This window comes from Geospiza fortis, unplaced genomic scaffold, assembly GCF_000277835.1.
Source record: "Geospiza fortis unplaced genomic scaffold, GeoFor_1.0 scaffold179, whole genome shotgun sequence".
Lineage (NCBI taxonomy): Eukaryota > Metazoa > Chordata > Aves > Passeriformes > Thraupidae > Geospiza > Geospiza fortis.
Window position 1 is genome coordinate 671,337 of NW_005054533.1, and position 11,669 is coordinate 683,005.

The following is an 11,669-nucleotide window of genomic DNA, read 5'->3' on the forward strand; positions in this document are numbered from 1 at the left end:
CCTATTGGAGCAACTTTCTAGTGGTCTTTCATTCCCTTAACACTTAAAAAACCAGTTTAGAGGGCAGGATTACAGCGCAGATTTTGGGGGGGGAAATGCACTCATCCACAAAACTAATGAGAAGGAAAAAAACAAGAAGTTTGGGACAATAAGTAAAGTTTTGCCAGTGATCATATTTTTTTACACAAATTTCTGTATGCCTGCATTCCTTTTCTTTGTTTCCCTCCCCCCCCCCTTTTTTTTTTCTCCCATTGAAGCCCCAGCTCACATAATTAGGTGAGACTCTTGGCTATCAAGTTTTTGAAATAAAGTTTCTAGCCCTCCCTGGTTTTGGAGGAAAAGCTTGAAAACATGAATCTTGAAGACCATCATAAAAGCATCTAAGGATATTATTTTTCAAGCCATATGATGACTATGCCCACCACATCATTTCTTTAAGTGTGTGGGATCAGTGGGGGGAGGGTTTAGGAGAATTTGTTGCATTTTCTCTGTGCTGAGGTTGGAAAAAGCTGTAAAATCAGCTTGTAAGTTTCAATGTTAATATCAAACTGGTTCTTCGCGCTGAAATTAACATGGGAAATTTGTCTGCTTCCTTCCAGTGCCTGATCCTCATCCACGTGCAGGTCAGGAGGGTCTCGAAAGCAGTAAGTAACTTGTATTTTGTTCCTTTTTTAATAAAATATTTCAGTCTTTGCAACCCAAATAGGAACCTTGCATTTTTATTTCCACTGACGCTGGCATCTGTACACCGCTTTTGATGCCAAACTGTGCTTTTTTTCAACCAAAAGTTTTACCTGCAGAGTCCCAGCAGTGCTGTCTCCATCAGCGTGTGTGGTTTGAAGGACTGATCGACCTATTACATGTGTTTGCAATAAAGAAGTAGGAAGATTTCTGAAGCAGTTGAAATGAGAGCACCAAGATGGTTTGATATGATGTGGATGTTAATTATTAATCTGAATTTATTGCCCTCGGTGTCACAGTGCACAAGATTGTCATTGTGTTAATGATGAAATAATATTTATTGCTCACTTTCCCACCTGCCTTCTCCACCCTCCCCCCCATAAAAAAAGTTGGAGGAAAGCAAATGTCTTCCTTTTAAAAATGGGAAATTAAGCTACAAAGAAGTGATGTACATGAGAGCGTGCAGGGAGGCTGAGGGGATTTTCATTTTCATCAGTTCACAGAGAACTTGGGAAAAAAATGAGTTGTGTTGCTGGGAAAAGTCATGCAGAAAAATTAATTATGAAATGGGTAGAGTTGATTTTTATTTTTTCTTCCATGGGAAAGGAGCCTGTTTTTGAGCTGAAATGGGAGCTGTGTATGACTAAGAGTAAGTAATTGGTTTAGCCTAAGAAAATTGACATTTATAAATGGAGAAAGCAGGGAGTGGGAGATGTTCTGGTTTCCAACAGGGTTCCAGCTGAGTCCTTGAGCTTTTCAGTAATTTGAAGTGAGAGGACACAGGTCTGCCTGGGCTGTGATGTCCCCACAGCTCAGCCTGGAGCAAAGGAGGCTCAGGGGGGCCCTTGTGGCTCTGCACAGCTCCTGACAGAGGGGACAGCTGGGGGGATCGGGCTGTGCTCCAGGGAACAGGGACAGGATGGAGGGAAATGGGCTCAAGCTGTGCCAGGGCAGGTTTAGGTTGGACATCAGCAGGTCCCCATGGAAATTTCCAGGCCTTGGAAGGGGCTGCCCAGGCAGTAGTGTGGTCCCCATCCCTGGAGGTGTCCAAGGATCTCCTGGACATGGCACTCAATGCTTGGGGCTCGGTGACAAGGTGGGGATCGGTCATGGGTTGGACTTGGATGGTCTTGGAGGTGTTTTCCAACCAAAATGATCCTGTGATTCTGTGCTCACTGCAGCTGAGGTCCAGCAGACCACTCATGGTCAGGGAACACCATGAAGCATCTCACTCTTTCCATTCTGGAATCACACTTCTCCAATAATCCCTGCAGGCTCCAAACAGTCTGAGATGTCGAGGTAAGACCAGAGATTAAAGGGATTTGTAGTTGTTATCCCACTCATTGTACATTTTTTGTACAGCATCACTGGCCACTTCCTCGTGCAGCTCGTGTTGCATTAAAAACTCCAAGTGTGTTATTTGATCTATCCAGCAGGAACAGGGGATGGGTTTTGTAGAGCCTGTGCCTTTTGGCATCTCTAATTCCTTAGGCTCTTGCAAACACAGGCTTAAAAGTCCTGCTGCCTTGGAAACTAGGTGCCATCATTTTTGAAAAAAAAAAAATCTTTTATTACGAGCTTAAGAGGTGACTGTGAGCTTACAAAGGGGGTAAAACATAAAACTGGAGGGTCTTGTTCCTCTCAACGTGGGTCCCTGGCAAAGAGCTTAGTGCACCTGTCTGTTATTGAGTAGGGCTTAGGGAAAGCAAGCAACGTAATGGGAATAATGTTCTGCCTTTGCAACTTGTATTTCAAAGCACTTCCAGAGGTCTGGGGCTGTCCCTCGAGGAGCAGGGTGGAACTTGGAGGGGGGTTTTCCTGAGTGTTGCTGGCCCAGAGAGGTGCAAAGGGAGAAGCTGTGGGTCAGGGCTTCCTCCTCCATCCGTGGTGGGCTGAGGCTTTGGGCCACCACTTGGGAGTCCAGCATTCTGTTTGCTGTGTGTGTCACACAGGGTGTGACACAGGTGTGACAGCCTGGGATGCAGTGTGGGATGTGCTCTGTGAGGCTGGGCAGTCACCAGCTGTGTGAAATTTAAAGTGCTGGATTCTGCACTGGAATGGGGCAGCCCTGGAGGCAGGGACACATTGGGAGTGAGAGAGCAGCAGGGATCTGGCAGTCCTGGTGGATGGCCAGTTGCATCTGAGTCAGCAGTGCCTGGAGCCAGGAGGGACATCCCTGCCCTGGGGGATCACCCCAGCAGTGCCAGCCAGGCCAGGGAGGGCATTGTCCTGTCTGCTCTGGGCTGGGGCAGCTTTAGATAAGATCTAAAGCTGTTAGAGAGTGTTCAAAGGAGAGACAGAAGATAGGGAAGGAGCAGGTTGAGGGCACTTGGCTTGTTCAGCCTGGAGGAGACAAAGGTCAGACCTCATCGGGGTCTGCAGCTTCCTCTGAAGGGGCTCTTGGGCACAGGGTGGGATTTTTGGGGTGTCCAGGGCCAGGAGTTGGACCTGATGATCCTTGTGGGTTCCCCTCATCCTAAAGGATGGCAGTTACAGCAGGACAGCTGTCCCCAAATGGGGACCTGGGTGCAGCTGAGTTGCACAGCAAACCTGTGAGTCTGGAAAATGAGAAGTAGGACCTTGTGATGGGCAAGCCTGGGGAGTTGTTGCTCAGGGCTTCACAGAATCCCAGAATGGTTTGGGCTGGAAGGGAGGTCAAAGGTCATCCCATCCCACCCCCTGCCATGGGCAGGGACACTTTCCACTGTCCCAGGCTGCTCCAAGCCCTGTCCAACCTGTCCTTGGACACTTCCAGGGATCCAGGTGCAGCCATAGCTTCTCTGGGCACCCTGTGCCAGGGCCTGCCCACCCTCACAGGAACAATTCTTTCCCACTATCACACCTAATCCTGCCCTTTTTCAGTCTAAAACCAATCCTCCATGCCCTGCCGCTCTAGGCCCGTGTCCAAAGGCCCTCTTTAGATCTCTTGGAGCTTCTTTAGGACTCTGAGGTCTCCCTGGAACTTTCTCTTCCCCAGGTGAATACCCCCAGCTCACCCAGCCCATCTTTTTAGGATGATTGCTCCCTCCCTCTGACCATGACTTCCTCGCAGGTGGGTGTTTGGTTTTCCTTTAGGCTTGGATGGAAGTGTTTAAAGGAGCTCTGCGTGGCCCTTTGCAAACCTTGGGGACTGGGGTCACCCTTGTGACCTCAAGGGCTGGCTTCCAGCTCATGGTGACATCCATGAGGGGTGGCTCTGCCAGCTGGGCTGCACTGACCACTTCATTTAGCCTTGTGACTGGGCTATTTTTCCAGTTAACATTGACTCCTGGATCTCCAGGAGGTTTGCTGCCTACTTTCAGGCTATTTTTCCCAGTTAACATTGACTCCTGGATCTCCAGGAGGTTTGCTGCTTGCTTCCAGGATATTTTTTTCCAGTTAACATGGACTCCTGTATTTCCAGCAGGTTTGCTGCTTACTTCCAGGATATTTTTCCAGTTAACATTGACTCCTGGATCTCCAGGGGGTTTCCTGCTTACTTCCAGGATATTTTTTCTGGTTAACATTGACTCCTGTATCTCCAGGAGGTTTCCTACTTCTTCCAGGCTATTTTTCCCCAGTTAACACTGACTTCTGGATCTCCAGCAGGTTTGCTGCTTCTTCCAGGCTATTTTTCCCCAGTTAACACTGACTTCTGGATCTCCAGCAGGTTTGCTGCTTCTTCCAGGCTATTTTTCCCCAGTTAACACTGACTCCTGGATCTCCAGGAGGTTTGCTGCTTACTTCCAGGATATTTTTTCCAGTTAACACTGACTCCTGGATCTCCAGGAGGTTTGCTGCTTACTTCCAAGCTAAGTGAAGGGGATTTGTCAGCACTCAGGTCTGTTAGACTTTGATATAGCAGTGTGTTCATCAGGCCCGAGCGTGGTACATGGAGGAGGAGGATTGCAGCAGAATTAGAAGGTATAAAGTTCAAATCTAATTTGAAGAATTTTCCCTCTATCACTTAAATGTGGGAAATGTTCCTGTGGCTTCAGGGATAAAATGTCACACTTCATAAGGAGCATGCGTTTTAAATCTCAGCCAGATATTAAGTGCCGTGTGCTGCACTCCACTTCTCTCTTTGTTAAAAAGCAAAACCCCAAATCATCTCTCCTGAAAGAGAGTTGTTTGATAAAATTAAAGCTTTCCAAAGAAGCTGGTTCAAACAGTGCCAGCTCTGTATCATTATGACACAACAGGGAGTGGATTGATTTTATTCTGTCTTGACAACAGTTCGTCAGCGCTCAGCTATTTAATTATATAGGATGCTGTTCCTAAAGATGCCTACAGCATCAAGAGAGCAGTCAATACAGACTGGCAACACACACCAGATGTTTTTTGGGTGAGAAAGAAACAGAAAAAGGGACCAGACTCGGGCTTCTGGCAATTATCCAAGTAATTTGTAAGCAGACATTTTAGGACATTGGTTGGCTTGAATGTTTGGCTTCGGCTCAGGAGTTTTTAATAAATTCACACAAACCCTCTGTCAAGCTTTAGTCACTTATAGGGGCAAAGTTCACTTCTATATCATCCTGCAACCCAAATATTGGAAATAAGTAGCATTTCTTGTGAAGATATATTCAGTATGGCATGTGGAATGACACTTCTAGACAGACCCCTTTCAGTTCTGCTAAGATATACAGAGCCTCTGACCACTTCCTCACTTTACAGGCTCACCATCAGCAATCTGAAGTGCTTCATGTGCTTTTCTCATGATTTTGATGGAAAAATGACAAAGTTTGGCTGTTAACACTGCCTTGTGTGCACATTAATCTCTGCAAGCTTCAAGAAATTCTCCACAAACACTACACAGCCTCAGCTGCTGTCTGCTCCCTCCAGCTGCAGTGGGATTTTAGCTGACCCAAGCCCCCATGTCCCATGCTGTGGCCAACAGGAGGTTTGGTGGGACCAGCTGGGTTGGTGAGAAATCAGAAGAGCAATTTGTAATTTGCTTTCCATGGCCCAAAGTGGAGGAAGATGCTGGTCTCTGTTTATTCCTGTGCTGTTTGATGGTCTTGCTGCTCATGAAAAAAGAACTGTGAGGAGTTATCATGAATTTACAGGGTAGTAGTCTGGGCTTCAGCCGTCCTACTCTGTGCACAGGGCACAGAGGCTGCCAGAAAGTCCTTTGAAGTCTGGCTGGTGTCTCTGAGCATGGCCAGGGTGCAGAGGACCACGAGTCAGGGGCAGTGCAAGCAGCTCAACCCTTCAGAGGTCAAGTCTGCATCAGCAAGATCCCCTTTCAGACCTGACTGAGGGGAAGCATTTGAGCTCTGGGACTTGAAGTGTTTAAAGCCAGAAGTAAGAGTGACTCAGGGCTGCAGGAGAAGGAGATGTTTGCCATCTGCTTTAGCAGTTCATTCTCCAGAAAGGGAGGAGGAATTCATCTGCTACTCGTGCACGTAGGCAGTTGTTTCATTGTGTTTTGTTTTGTTTTGTTTTCCCTCCCACTCTTCAGTAAAACACCTGTTGAGTTAATCCTCTTTGACTCAGCTCAAAAGCAAGGAAGTCAAACTCCATGAGAGGCTGAGCAGCTCAGCTCTCATTTCCCCAGGTTTCTGAGGGGGGAGGCTCTAACTGGTGTGTTTTGAAGGTTTCCAGAAGTGAAACTATTAAAGGGAGGACGTGAGGTGAGGGAACACTTAATTTTGCTGGACATAAGAATGGCTTGAGTCGCAGAGTGTTAGTCTGGAGGGCAGAGATGCCTTGGAGCTTCCTGAGTTGTTTTAAGGATGGTGAGAAACATTTTAGAGGTTTCATTTTGGTGCATCTTCAATGAATTTGATTTAAAAAAACTTGATCTTGTTACTAAATTGCATGTGTCCTGCTTTGTTTAAAAAATAAAAGTTGAAAGGAAGCAGAGCAAAATACAAGTTCTTGAGAAAGAACTCGCAGAAGCAGTGGTTCTGTGGGGGACCACGAGCCATCAGCAGCTGAAATTTGGTGACAAACCTTGGTTCTGCAGACGTGCTTAGTGCACTGTGCAAGGAAAGAAGTTCCTCTGTGTCCTCTCTGAGCTCTGGAAGAGCCTCTTGCTCTGTTTGCCCTCAGGATCCAACCTTAAGTGCTGAGGATGAGGAGTTTCCCTCGTCCCTCCCCCTCTGTGAGCTTAGGCTTTTGGGACGTTATTTCCAGTACGTGGTGACTCAGTTTCCCTCCAGGGTGTCCCAGAATGAGTCAGGCTTAACTGGTCACATCGGTGAAGCAAACCCAGCAGGTTGTGCCCTGATCATTAACTAATTGCAGCCAGAGCTGAGGGGTTAATGAGATCCCAGAGCTGAGGGGACAATACAAGCCAGCGCCTGCCACGTCGCACATGCGTCACTCCTGCGTGGAAACGAGTGAGAAACCTCTCACTTCTTTTTTTCCTCCTCCTGGTTCAGCTTCTCGTGCTATAAATAAACAGCCCAGTGTGAGAAAAAAAAAAAAAAGAAAAAAAGAATAACAATCCGCTGCAGCTTTTTAGGTGCCTGTGGCAGGATGTTTTCTTGCTTATCCTGTTTCTTGTAAACACGGCGATGACTTTTTGTGGCCCAGATGTAGAGGCAGCTCTGCTTCATTGTTCGAACACCTGCTGGCTTTTCAAATGGACCCAGTGCAGCCCATTGATAAAAATTCAGAATCAGAAACATGCAGCACCAGGCTGAGCTCCTGTAGATAGCTCCAAAACAAAAAAAATCCTTGAGGATCCAACATCCGCCCTGTCGAGTTTTTTTTTTGTTTTCTCTCTATTATATTTGATTGAGAGGGGAAGGGAAGCATAAGATTACTTTTTTCCCCTGCTCTTGTTCTCACAATAGCAATAAAAACAATGCTGCTTGGCTTGGAGGTGGTAAGCTGTGAGAAACAACAACAATAGCCGACTTGGTGGTTGTGCAGCCAAATTTATGAATGAAACTAGTGGGTGCAGTTTAATTTCCAGGCCTGGCTCTGCTTTTGGTGTTATGGAATGAAATAAAAAGGCCAGAGAAGAAACAACTTGCAGGGTTGTCACTGGGATTGAGCACAGGGAAAGGCTTGGTCTGAGTTGGAGAAGGGGTTTTCCTGTATCACAAAGTATGAAACAGGTGAGTTTGCTCAGTCAAACAGTGGCTTTGCAGAATTTTCTTTATTTGACAGAATATTCTTTATTTTCTTTATTATTAGAGTGTGTGGTGGTGGGACACCTCTGAGGCAGCAGTTCCAGCTCTTCCTAGTTTGGCTATGTGGGGTAAATGAAGCAGGTGGGATAGCTCTGCTTTGTGACATGCACAGCAGAGCCACCAGGTCTGGGAAGAAGGGGGTAAAGTTTAGGAAAAAAAGCACCAAGGATACTTGTTTTTGCAGATAAAGGTCAGTTCTTTGCCTGAGTGTTTCTTTGGATGTGACTTGAGGGCTAAAAGCTGCTTTTTGGAGAGGGTTTTCTGTGTCTGGAGCGAGAGGTTAGAGCTGAGGTGTTCAGGCAGGACTATTTGTGTTTCAGCAGCCTCTTCTCGCCCCGTAGATTTGTTCTCCACCGTGCTCAGAGCAGGATTTTTCTTGTGTTGAGATCTCTTGCATCCTTCCCTGCTCCTCACGTGTCCCCCACCTGTGCCTTTGGCTGCAGGAGCAGAGGGGATGTGCTGGATTTGTTTCCTGCAGCTTTGAGCAGGGATTTGGAGCAGATGGGGCTGTGAGGATCCCTTCCAGCATGAATGACTGTACACTCACCCTGCCAAGAGAGGCAGATGCCAACAGCAAGTCCTCACAAAGGCCTGCAAGGGGTCAAAGGCTTTCTCCCCCACCTCTGAAAGTGAGATGTGGGGCTCTGAAGGAAGCAGTCCAGCCCCAAAATGATCATTCTGCCTGACACAGGTGAAACCAGGTGGCCAGATGTGGCCAGTCCCAGATGTTGTGCAGAGCGGAGGGCAGGGTTTGAAGGATTCCTTGCTCGGGGTGTCCTAGGAGAGGGGACACCGCTCCAGCTGTGGGATGGGGCTGTGGAGGGACCTCTCTCCTCAGCAGCCTATCCCTCCTCGGTGGGGACCTGGGGAGGGAAGACCTCAGGATGAACATCCCTGCAAACCTCTCTCTGCATCTGCCTTTCCTTAAGGCTCCCCTAAAGCCGCGCGTGGATGTCGGCGTGCGACGGGACCTGGCTGCCACCCCATAGGCACCGTGGGCAGGAACCAGCTCCTGCTGGATCATGGGACACAGGAGAACCTCCCAGCAGCCAGCTCCTGGGAGAAATTTGGCTCTTAAATCCAATTATGTCTGCAGACTGAGCTCTTTTGTCCTGTCTGCTGCCAGTGCGTGCGCAGCCTTCGCTTTTTATCCCAGTTTTTTGGTCGCTTCGGACTTGTTAATGGTCGTGTTTCAAACCAAGGGAGCAAGGAGTTGGAAGGTGCTCCATGTCCTCAGCTCTTTCCGAGGGGAATGCCTGTTTGCTGATGTCATCTCGTGTGGCTCAGTGTCAGAACTCTGCGCTGACCACGCGAAATGCTCACATGAAATTTTCTAGCATGCACAGCGAGGTGTCCTTGATGACCTTTCACGGTAATTACAGCAGTTAGGAGATGTTTGCCCCAGGCAAACTTCTCTCTAAGGTCCTCAGCGTGGTGCTCTGAGTTGTTTTGGATTTCCCCTTCCACATTCTCCTGGAAAATAGCAGTGTGGCCTCTAATGTCTTACTTTTCCCCTGAAATCTCTCAGTCGCTGTTGGGAGGCAATGAAAGCTGCTGGGGATTTTCACAAACAACCTGAATATGGCTTTAAGGAAGCATTTATATTTCCTATTTATGTTTTGCTTTTAAACTCTGACTTCCAGAAATGCATTTTTTCCCAAGAAAAACCCAGACAATCAGACTAATGTTTCTTTTCAAACGTGTGAAAGATGAAGGATGAGGCGTCGAGTTTCCATTCAAGCAATTCTGAGCGAAACCGAAGCCTTTTTGAAGTGGTTTACTGCAATTGTAGTTTGCTTTGCTTCCTGCTCCTGCTTTGGGCACACCTCCCAGCTCGTTGTGTGTGGCTACAGGCACTGGGGGAAGCTGGAAGGCCAACAAAAGGCAAAGGGGCTCTAAAATCTTATTTCTTTTTCTATTTAGAGTGCTGCCAATGACACGTTGCATTTTATTCCTTCCTACCATCGAGGCACAATGTGTCCCCCAGCATCAGCACCGGTGGAGGCAGGGAGGGGTGGGGAAGGAATGGGAATACATTTCATGCTGGATGAGTCTCCACTTAGGAGTCCAGACTGTGGGCAGGGTAAAAAAAAAGCTTTGTTTAGTCTGCAGTCAGTAGTTTTAGCAGGAGCCCTGGGCCCAGAGCTGGGAAGTTGTGTGTCCTCTTCTCAGGCTGATGTGATTTACAGTGCTGGGATCTGACTATGGGATTGACAGAGCCAAAGCAGAGGGAAAAGCATTCTGGAGAGCTTGTCTCAGTGCCAAAGGGTGGGAAGCAAGGGTAGAGTTGCTCCTTCCCTGCAGCCACATTTCTCCTCATGGCCGGGTCCATCATTCCTGCCACCCTCTGTGGTAGCTGGACCATTTGCCACATTGAAATTGGGCTGGCAGAGCTGTCTGAGGGACCTTGGGATGCACTGGGTGAGGATGAAGGAAGCTTAGGATGGCTTTGATGCTGCTGCATGGTTGGGATGTTGTCAGTGATGAGGGTTAAGGACATTCCTGCCCAGCTCTGGCTGCCTCCACAAGAGCAGGAAGCACCTCCTGAACCCCTCCTGGCCTAATTCCTTCAATAAATAGGGTATTGCCAGAGCAGGACTCCGCCAGCTGGGTGAAAAGCTGGGGCTTGCAGCAAGGCTGTGGCTTTGTACCACCATGGTCCTGCCAGTTCCTCCAGCAGCATAAAAAACTCGTTGCTTTTGGTGCCAACACCATCGGAGGAGCTGAGTGCCTGAGTTTTCTTGGCAATATCTGTTCTCCTTGCTTGATCAACACATCTGTTAATTACATTAAGGTAATCTGACCCTGGGCTCCTGCAAAAACCTCCTCCTGCTGCTGAAGATGGTGGAAACCATCCCTGAAGTGAGCAGCAAAGCAGCACATGTGGGATCAGAGGGTGGCTGGGGTATCTGGGCACATCCACCACGCTGGATGGTAAAGATGGGTCAGCTCTCTGATATCCTGGTGGTGTTGGTCTCACACTGGCCTCACATCCCCATGTGGCTCCTAATCCAGAGGCTGGTAAAGAGCATACAGTCCCTAAGAGATGCAGCTTGCATTGCTAAAAAAGGCTGGAAAACTGGCGAGCAGCCTTTCCCTTTAACTCATGTCTGGCCCAGGGAGGAGCAGGATTTAAGCACGTACCTAAATTTCAGCATGTGCTGAAGTGTTGTCCTGAATGGGGAGCCTCTTGAGCTTTAGCTGAAGTGCTGTTCTGAACAGGGCCAGCAGACTGTGGAAGTCACCTCTTGTTGCCTCTACCGCACCGTGTTGATGCTCATTGCAGCTCTCTGGCTGTTTACTACAAGGAGAAAATCACTTCATTTACTTGCAGCTCACTCAGTAACTGAGAGCAGGCAGGTTGGGAGAGTCTCACATCAGCTGGGAGCGAGACATCTGACCTTGTCTCTTGTCTGTCTTGTTTCTATGATCCTAATTCTGCTCTAAATTAATTCTTTTGTTTAGCTGCTGGGGTTTTTTTTTCCCCTCCTTTTTGTTTTCGCATGAATGCTTGTCTCTATATTTAGGTCTGCCGGGGCGGGATGTTATGAATAATTGTTGATTGATATTATTAAACACTAACACGCTTGGCTGTGTTGCACTAATGATGGGGCTTTGGGGATATGCAAATCAATTAATTGCAGTAATTGCTGTAATAGCTGTTTTGGAGGAGGCTGTTGAAGAGCCCTTGGGAGAGCGGACAGAGACGTTTGGAAGTGCAGAGGAGAAAGGGTGCTCGAGTGTCATTCAAGAGGTCTCCTTCAAGCTGCCAACTTGTAAAGTTGGGTTTGTTTTGCTCTCCAAAACCCACTCACATCAATCCTCTCTTGCTTTTTTTTCAGTTACCCCAGCATGGCTGCTTCT